Genomic DNA, 9,595 nt, shown 5'->3' with positions numbered 1-9,595 from the left:
CCTTTTTTAAACCAAGCATTTTATAAAAGAAAAGCATTTATTTTCAATTTTTAAGCTACCAAATAAGTATGATATACTTTAGAAATGAGCAAAGATATTCACCATGATATTGGATGTCACAGCTCCTGAACTCACTCTTTTAATTTTTAAGAGTGTATTCTCACAGTGGGAGTACCTAGTGTGTCAATGATTGTAATAATTCAGAAACAAAGGGGTGATAATAGAATGGGACTTTTTATTTCTTAACTTTTCTATAAATGGATGCAGATAGAGGTTAGCACTCACAAACATCTAAATTTGATTTTCAAGTAATCTTTTTTGTTAGTTTTTGTTGTGAACTACACTTTAAATTGCCAGTTTTTAAAGTTGTTGATTTCAATGAGATAAGTACTAAAACGTTTAACTTCTTTCAGTCTTGGATTTTAGCATTTCAGCAAGCTTTCTGGCTTATGGTAATTCATTCCATGTTGTAACATACGCCCTTTGGTTTATAAGAAAAAAAAAACTTCCATTTTGTTAAAATATTAATAACTGGAATGGATTAGTCAGCACATGTGATGTGCTTATCACTGGTAACTACTGAGCCAGACTCTCCTGATGTATAAATGGTTCCCTGGGAGCCTTTGTTAACTTTATTAACTTTTATAGCCTCTTATATCTTAATTTTCATACTTAATAGAAATCAATTCCTCTAGTTTAGTGGTTCTTACTTTGAAAATTCTCAGATCATGTTTTAATCTCTTTTGACTTTGTAGTCCCTGGAAAATACATTACTATATAATGTAATGGCAATTCTGTACTAGTCTACCATATGGAGTGACTTATTCTTACTACTTGACAAATGAACAGCCCTATAACTGTAATATTTTAACTGAAAGGAGTTTTAGATTTGAGCAACTCATGAAGAATTAGAAAGTTTTATACTCCAGTTACTCTATTTTCATTCATCTGCAAAATGTGAAGTTGTAACTCAGAAATACACATCCAAATGAAAGAGAATAGTTTTCTAGTCAGTACTAATGGGGGGAGGGAGAACCTGAAAGGTTTGCATTCAGAAGTGACCCAAAGTTGGTAAAAGGCAGTAAGTGTGGTTTTCACTAAGTTATTGACATATAAGATGCTTTATTTATAATATATATTTAGATTTTGAAAGTTACTGAGAATGTATAGAATGTATACATTCTATACAAGAATGTATCGAAACTAGACTTTTCTGAAGCAGTGAAACAAAATTGGGGGGGCTCTAGTATAATAAATATATCTAAGAAATATTTATAAGGATATTCCTACAACTAAGAATACTGTAGGCTAAAATTGTCAAAATTTAAATTATTCCTATTTGCCTATACACATTTTTATCTTTCAGTGTCATTTTGCTTGGCAGAATATGGTGACACATAGGATATTTTTATTTGTAAAATTCTCAGCAAGATATTTCTCAAAAGCAATAATGGTTAAGATTAAACATTGATGTGGATATTGAGCCAGTTTCCGGGTTCAACTAAGGAACATTCACTCTGGATATTTCATATTCAGATTAAAAATATTTTGAGATTTTTGAGCAGGGAATTAAGCCTATGTCAGATTATGGGATAAAGACGCTAGTGACATCTTAGTTGTACTTTTTTTTCCTCCTACTTCATACTAAACTAATGCTGGTATATATTTTCACTACATCTTAGTGATTATATTTTTGTGATAGAAAAAAATAATAGTTCCATTTCTTAATAGTCACTGCAGAGATGTCAGGTGATGTTACTGGAATCTCATCTTGGCAGTATCCAAAAAAAATGAGACTGCCTTAAAGTGTTTGTGTTACTTTTAGTTCAGTAAGCTCCCTCTGTATAGGACCCAGGCCAGTTCCAACTAATACCAAGAGTCCTGTATACATAATAAGTTTACAAAGAAAAGAGTTCAGACCATTGATTAAAAATAAGAACTTTAAAAAAATGTTTAAAACATAAAAAAAAAATTATTTTAGTTTTGAAGTGCCTGGTTTATAAAATCAAATTCTTGATTATTGCCTTTCTCTTTTAAATTGACTAATTTTGCTGATTAAGCTTAAAACCCTGAGCTCAACTGTGATGATTTATTGATAAAATTGCTGCTTGATGGTTTGAGGGGCTACAATGTCATGACCTTCATTGAGTTGTCTTTGTTGTCCTATAAGCTGGTCTAACCATATTCTAATATCACTTTTCAGTTAAACAAGTTAAAAAACATTCTCTAAATGAGTGTTCAGGTTACCAAAGTACATCACCTCACCTGTTGAGGAAGGATAAATCTTCCCTGCTTTCCGAGGAGCCAGCCATCTCCTATGTGGTTTCCCTTGGTATTAGTGGAAGCTGTGTTCATTTAAGGAAGGGAAACCTTTCCTGCAGTTGCTAGCAACATGTTTTCTAGAGAGAACCTTTTCTGTGATCAGGTTATAAGTATGTCTTCAAGAGCTTTCTTTCAATTATCAATTTAATTTTCAAGTTGACATGTATGTAAAGTCTCTCATACTGAGAGTAGTCCATTAAATTATTGAAAGTTGCACTGTTTTTCATCTTTCAGGTGCCTGAAATAAATGCCATCAGGTACTCGGAAGGAGTAAGATCATACTTTATTCATTTTCTTCCTTGTACAAAATGATGGCTTCTAATGCTTATATTTCAAGGTGTTTTTTAAAAGCAAGAGTCCCTTATAGAGTAAAATTTGGTTTCAATCCAAGTCCTTGATTTTCCTGTCATTGCTGGTGCCTCCCTCAGCATCAGATAGAGATTGCCTGCCTCTTTGTTGGGCACCCTGTGGCACCTTATGTCCAATTGGAGGATAGTATATGGCATCTTTGTGCCTCTACTATCTTTTCAAAAGCCATTTTATAAAAATCCTAGGTAGCCTATTTTAATATTTAAATATATATATATATTTGTGAGAGATACTTTTAGAGGACTTTTTTTTTTACTTTACAATTCCTGTATTCCCATTTTTAAGAGTAAATTTAAGCTCTCCAATTAGGATTTGTCTTTTTCCACAGCAACATAATGAGTAGGTCAGATGGAGATAATAATAAACCATAATTCAGTGACAGAAGAAACTGATGTCTGGTTAAAGGAGACAGATGTGAAAGAAAAAATTGTTTTGGTGTAACATGCATTTTTAAATAACATTGTTTTGGTTTCTATAATTTTGCATTTGCTGCTACACTTGCTCAGTATTTTACAGAGCTGACATAAATCTGGCTCCCTTTAAAAACTGGAGTACTTCTAGTACAGCCTAGGAGGAAACTGTGCCCCACAGTCTTCCGGATGGGTGATGGATTCTTTGTTTAGCTGATGCATGCTTTAATATTTGCCTGTAGCCCTACACCGAGGAAGTTTGGGGAAAACATTTTTATCTTGTTAGTTAGAGCAGTATGATTCTTTTTGGGCACTGGCATTTTGTGAAACCCTTGGGGAAGGGTAATGTTGGGGAGGAAGCGTGAATTCAGTTATGTAGGTGGGTGTTATGTCTTCTACCCCTCTCCTAGAACCAGTACAACTCTTAACTATGCCAGTCCCTAGTCCACCAGCGTTGTACCCAGTTGTCATCTCATTCAAGTATGGCTTTACTTGGTGACAGTGGCCATAGCTAAGTTACTTGGCATGTTTGACTTTCAACAATAATAAAAATGGTTTTGGATTTTGTTTCATTTCCTAAAAATGTATACAATGTCAGAACTTCACATTTTATATACTAGTACCTGGCTATTAGTATTTTACAGGAACCATAGTTCTTAGTGATTACATATATATATATATATATATTTTTGTGACTTTTGTAAACTAAGTGCCGTTTCAACGTTACAATCATTTTTAGAGTTATTGTAATCAATGTGAATATCATGTTTTTTCAAATCTGTTCTGAGCCTATAGTGTTTGCTTTGTGAACATGTTTATTGTATATATTCTGTATAGTTACATTGTACTGAAATAATAGCTTGTTTGATATAAGGAAAGTATGTATTGAGTACATTTTGCTAGCCTGGTTGTTTAATCTTTTTTTAAAAAGTTTAAACTTTTTTTTTTAACAAAAATCTTCAAATTGGCCTTTATTATATAGTCACAAATAAAGTTGCAGTTAGAAGGGATGGGCAGGGAAAAACTAGGTTTGAGTGTCTTTAAATAGAAACATAAGCTTAAATTTGGGGGCTTTTTCCTCATTAAAATGTCTTATTAATGCTTTACGGAGAAAAACTTCCTGCTGTTATTTATTGTTGGCTGGAAGCAAGAATTTGTGTTGTTGGTTGAGGTCAAGTAGATAAAATCATCAGAATGCATTAACTTAAATAATCTTCCATTTAGTGTGTACAGGCTAGAAAGTATTAGACAGCACGTGTCAGCTTCCTGGGCAAGCAAGGAAAGAGCTAAAGGTGCAAAGATTCCTCAAACACCATCCTAAAGGTTGACAGGGATATAAAAAGGCTAGTTGGAGAAAGTCATCAAATCTTAGAGCTACTGAGATACCAGATTCTTGTGCAGAGCTACTTCCTGAGATGGGTTGCCTCTTTAGAAGTTGCTCTGCAATTTCTGAAGTTAACTCTTTATCGATTAGAGAGCTGTTGATGACATTTCAATAATACCTTACATCCAAGGAGGAGAATTAGGTATTTGTCAGAGGAAAGCAGCTCATTGCATAGGTAGTGCATCTCTGAGAGCTAAAGGAAGGGCTTTCTAATTATGCATCTTGATGTGGCTGTTGCCATGACTGGTCTGCAGAATGAGATTATCAGGCAAAGAAAAAATCATCAACTCAACCTACCAGAATCACTTTAGAATTAAGTTCAGAGTGGGAGAGGGTAAGTTTTTTAAAAGGATTCTCTTCCTTTCCATGGGTGTATGAGTGTTTTTAACAACATTTTACCAAATCTTTCAAGGTCAGAAAATGTTGGGTACCTTGGTAGGCTCAGCCACAGATTATTTATTAAATACATAATGTAGAGTTTAAAATAGTTACATCCTTTGCATATGAATATGTGCAGGGGGCGGAAATCCTTTTGGAGAACGATGCTAAAGTTCATAACCAAAGATGTCTGTGTCCGCAGCTGATAAACATTTGGGCATTCTCTTCAGTGGTAATCTTTGTTCAAAGTACTAAACTGAGAAAGTTGACAAAATAAAATCTACAGCCATGCCAAGAGTTGAAGTGGGTGAACGATACTCATAAACATCAAATCCCAAAGTTTATTATAATTCATTTTTATGTGGGTAAACTCAATTACCCTGTGAGGTGAATTTCCAAGACACTGAGGAGAAGCAGTTTGGTGGAGCTAAACAAGATCTGCTGAGAATAGACAGGAGGGAACTTGTGAGAGGTGGAAGTGAGGATTGAGGGAAAGAGTTTCTAGAGGAGCTCATAAGTAAGATAGGTCATATTCAGTCTCAAAATTCCTCAGCAACAAACCAATTTAGAGCTAAGGTTTGGACTGTGTTGAGCACAAAGGGAAAGCGAGCTTGTTTTCTTCAACTTGTTTACTTAAGTTTCTCTACAATAATATTTGACATATTTGAACTATTTTACAGATAAGTAAAAAAGGCATTGCATACGCTGTGGGCAGACTTGGCGTTACAGTCACCTTGCAGGGCTTTCACAGCTAATCCACATCCTTCTTTGCTGCCCAATTCTTCCACAGCTGACATTTCTGACTGCCCTTGGAGGTCAGTTAGTGGATGAGTCTCATTGACCAATCTTAAAAAGTTAGTATTAGCAACACATACTCCTAGTAAAGGTTCACCCTCTCAAAGAATTGCCTCTGATGAGTCTTGCTATCTGGAGACCCTTAGCTGGGAAAGTTGCTTTAGACATAAATAAATAAATAAAATCCCTGTCATTAGAGACTGAGGCAAAATAATAGTATATGTGGTAGGACCTGTAACAACTTTGGTTATAACTTTTGCTCAGGGACAGAATTCTTTGAATACAAGGAAGTCTACCTACAAGATTACTAAAAATTTCAGTTTGTTTTAGTCCACAAATGTTGGCATTTTTAGTGATTTGTTCATCAAACACCCAGTAAGATAACCAAGGAAAGTAGTAAAAAAAAAAAAAAAGGTCCACATCCATGGTCCCCTGCCTGCACATTATCAGAGTATTCGATCCATTCTGAAATCTGCAGGCCACTAGCAGGGCTGGAAGCTCAAGTCCTGAATTGGTGGTCTTTGTGCTCTCTCTACCCTGAAAACAGTAATTTGAGAGAAGCCCAGAACCCTCACCCTGCCAGTTCCAGCATTGTTCTGCATTAGGGGCGCTAGCATTTTGGGAGGTCCTCAAGGGAGGATAATGCTGGTGACAAATGTGAATTAAATTGTACGATGGGTGTTTTTGCCAGGACCTGGTTCTTTTAGAGGAGAATCTTTCATTGTCTTACACCATGGAAAGAATTGCATACAATTTTGTTTTATAAATATGGACTGGTCAGTTTTTTCTCTGTGTTCTTAGTTAATGCTGCCACTGAATTATATTGTCCACTCGTATGGATAGCATTTTCTATCATTTTTCCCATCCCTAGTTATTAACTTAATTCAAGCCATTGTTGTTTCTGGTCTAATATAACAGAAGTCCTGACTTCCCTTTGCTCTGCACTTGGGCCCCTGCCAGCCTATCCTTCAGTCACTGCCAGTCATCACTCGCTGGGTGCCCCTGCTAACCTGCTCTGCCCAGCTGATTACATGGGACACTATAGGCTTTCAGGACACAGATAAGGCTCCACCTCCTCTAGGCACCCATCCCTCACTCCTTACTCCCACCTCGCACCCTCTATTTGGAAGTTAAGAATCCCTCTTGTCTCACAGGATTTGTGCAGCTCCACAAAATGACTGCTTAACCGTTCTGTCTCATAAGTCTGCCTTGTGGGATACTTGTGAGAATTAAGTGAGTTATATGTCAGTGCTTAGAACAGCACCTAGTTTTTAGTGACCACTTTATAAGTCTCACCTATTACTAGTGTGTCTTCCTCACCTGACTGAATTCTTAATTGCCAGAGACTTTTGTGTATCCCATGTAGTACCTGGCACATTGAACTCAAAAAATTTTGAATGACTAAATGAATGTTTCCAAGAAATGGTTGTAAGTTCAAGTTACCAGCAAGCTAACAGGTAGTTATCAGGGAACTTTAGGACAAGATACCTAGAATTATTTTCATCATGTCACCTAATGATTTAACTGTCACATCACCCTTTATCAGAATCTTACTCATTTTTAAATGAAAGTCTGAAATATATCAAGGGATTATGAGTATTAACTTTAAATGAATCCTCACAACTGCCATCAATCTGGCCAAAATTTCCCCAAATTGTTCTCTTTCCATACTGGGGCCTGTATTTTCCTCCCTCATCTAGTTACTCACCCATCAGATTCATCCTAAGTACTTCATGAAGAATCTGCACCAGTGCCTCCCACACTACATTGGAACTTCCTATCGTGTTTACATAAAACCTGTACTTTCATTACAACAATGATTAAGATGAACTTGACTCAACTCCATTAGGTTAAGTCCCATTAGGACAAGAACTATATCTTGCCGAGGTGTCTGGGCCAGGTTTGGTTGAAGAAAGTCCTTGACCTCAAGATCAAAGTAAAGAATTATATTCTGAGGCAAAGAATTATAGAAATAAAAACAATAACTACATTATATAGAAATACCTGATAACAACAAGAGAAACACCAGACTATGCTTTGAAATTTTGAAGGAAGGAGACACCTGGCTGGAGGGGTCAGGAAGGCATCCAGGAAGAGGCTGTTGAAAAGAGGCCTAGGATTTGTATAGGTAGAAATGAGCAGGAGAGAGTATTCCAGGAAACAACACTCAAGACTGTGTCCAGGGAATGAAAGTTCAATTGACCGGGCATTACAGGATCCCTAAAGGGAAAGAAAGTAGGCTGGGGCCAGATCAGAGAAGGCCTTACAAATTTGAATTATGTAGGGAGCAGCACCACCACACATTTTCAGGCAGAAGAACAACTTAAGCAGAGTTTTCTCTAGAAAGATTTAAGAACAGAGAATAGAAGGCATCAAGATTTAACTGAGATCACTTAGAAATTAAGAGTTTAGGGAGGACCCAAAAGAAGGTAATGGGAGTAGTGCTGGAGGGAGAGTTAAGTGCAGGGACTGGGAGAGGCTTGGTGAGACGTGAGCATTCCATCTTAAGGCCAGGTCTCATCGCTCAGCAGTGGACATACTGGTTCCAGAGCAGACAGTGTTCATACTGCTAATTTGACTTCATCAGGTTCTTAGGGAACATCATATTCTAGAGAAAACAGTAGGAATTAGGAAAAGTTCTGAGCCAGGTTCCAGAGATGAGCTCAGAGTTTGGTTGTGGAGTTTTGTTTTTTTTTTTCCTCCTTAGAAAAAGGCAAAAAAGGGGCCTCCCTGGTGGCTCAAGGGGTTAAGTCTCAGCACTATGAAGCTATCGGCAACCACTGCAGCATGAGTTCAAGACCCAGGCAGGGAGCTACCCACATGGCACAGCAGACCTCTCCTGCCTAGCCTGCTGCTCCCTTCAGCAGTGTGTTTCAGTCAGTCTGCCTGTTCTGCTCCCCACTCTGTCTCTGGTGAATCCTCTCGCCACCCACACCTCTGGCCTGTGCCCCAGTTCTTATATGCATAAATAATCTTTAAAAAAGAAAATGAGCATAAAGATCAGGCACTGGCAGCACTTGTAGGTTCTTGTTTTTTAGCATAGCTGAGGTCATTCTCCCTATCCAAATTTTTAGATAGGGAGTTTAAGATGCCATTTAAAAGACCTCTAGGTGTCAGGTACTGGGACATCCCATCCTACAGGGGGACTGATTCCACCTCAGCTTCCTCATACACTCAATCCAGAAATGCCCAGGCATGCGCACGTACTCCATAGGCACCCTCTTCATTGGCCCAGTCAACACAAACTGGCTTTTTTAAGACATTTTTCTTCCCTAAGAACTTCCTGATGGAGATATTTATAAATGCCTTTGAGAATTAAATGCCTTTTAAAGGGATGCAGCAAGGAAGAGATTTAAATGGGGAAATGTGCGTATGCATGGAAAAATTGACCACTGGTCCATTCAATAGTAGCTGAGATTTATGCATAATTTCTCTCCAGAGCTGGGCTTCCACCGCATCCCAGGCCTTGCACAGTACAAGTGTGTGATGAGTACGAGAATTCAAATCTCTTAGATGTGGCAAGGTTTTCCATGAGGTCCTAGGAGAAAGACTCACCTACTCCTCAGAGTAGCTTTGGGGAAGAATTAGTTTTAACTTTGCCTCACACATTTTATGTGCTCCCAAAACATACAAGTCTGTATACACACACACACACACACACACACACACACACTTACATGTAACCTCTCAGTGAAGATTAGGGACAACTGAAGGAAGTTCTCAGAACACATATTTGTTATCCAAGCAACCCCCTGACATGAGAGCCCTAGTGTAACCATCAGGCATGTCCACCCCCAGAACTGCTACAGATCCCCCTGCATGGGCTATGGGACACGAAGCCTCCACCCCTGAAGCACTTGGGGCCAGAAACCCTTTCATGCCAATGAAAACGAGCATGGGCCTGAGCCTGCCATTCCCGTTCCCTCACTTCTGTCCT

The sequence above is a fragment of the Talpa europaea genome (assembly GCF_964194135.1).
Source record: "Talpa europaea genome assembly, chromosome: 12".
In the NCBI taxonomy this organism is placed as follows: Eukaryota; Metazoa; Chordata; class Mammalia; order Eulipotyphla; family Talpidae; genus Talpa; species Talpa europaea.
The sequence above is the reverse complement of the archived record's forward strand: the minus strand, read 5'-3'. Positions refer to the sequence as shown.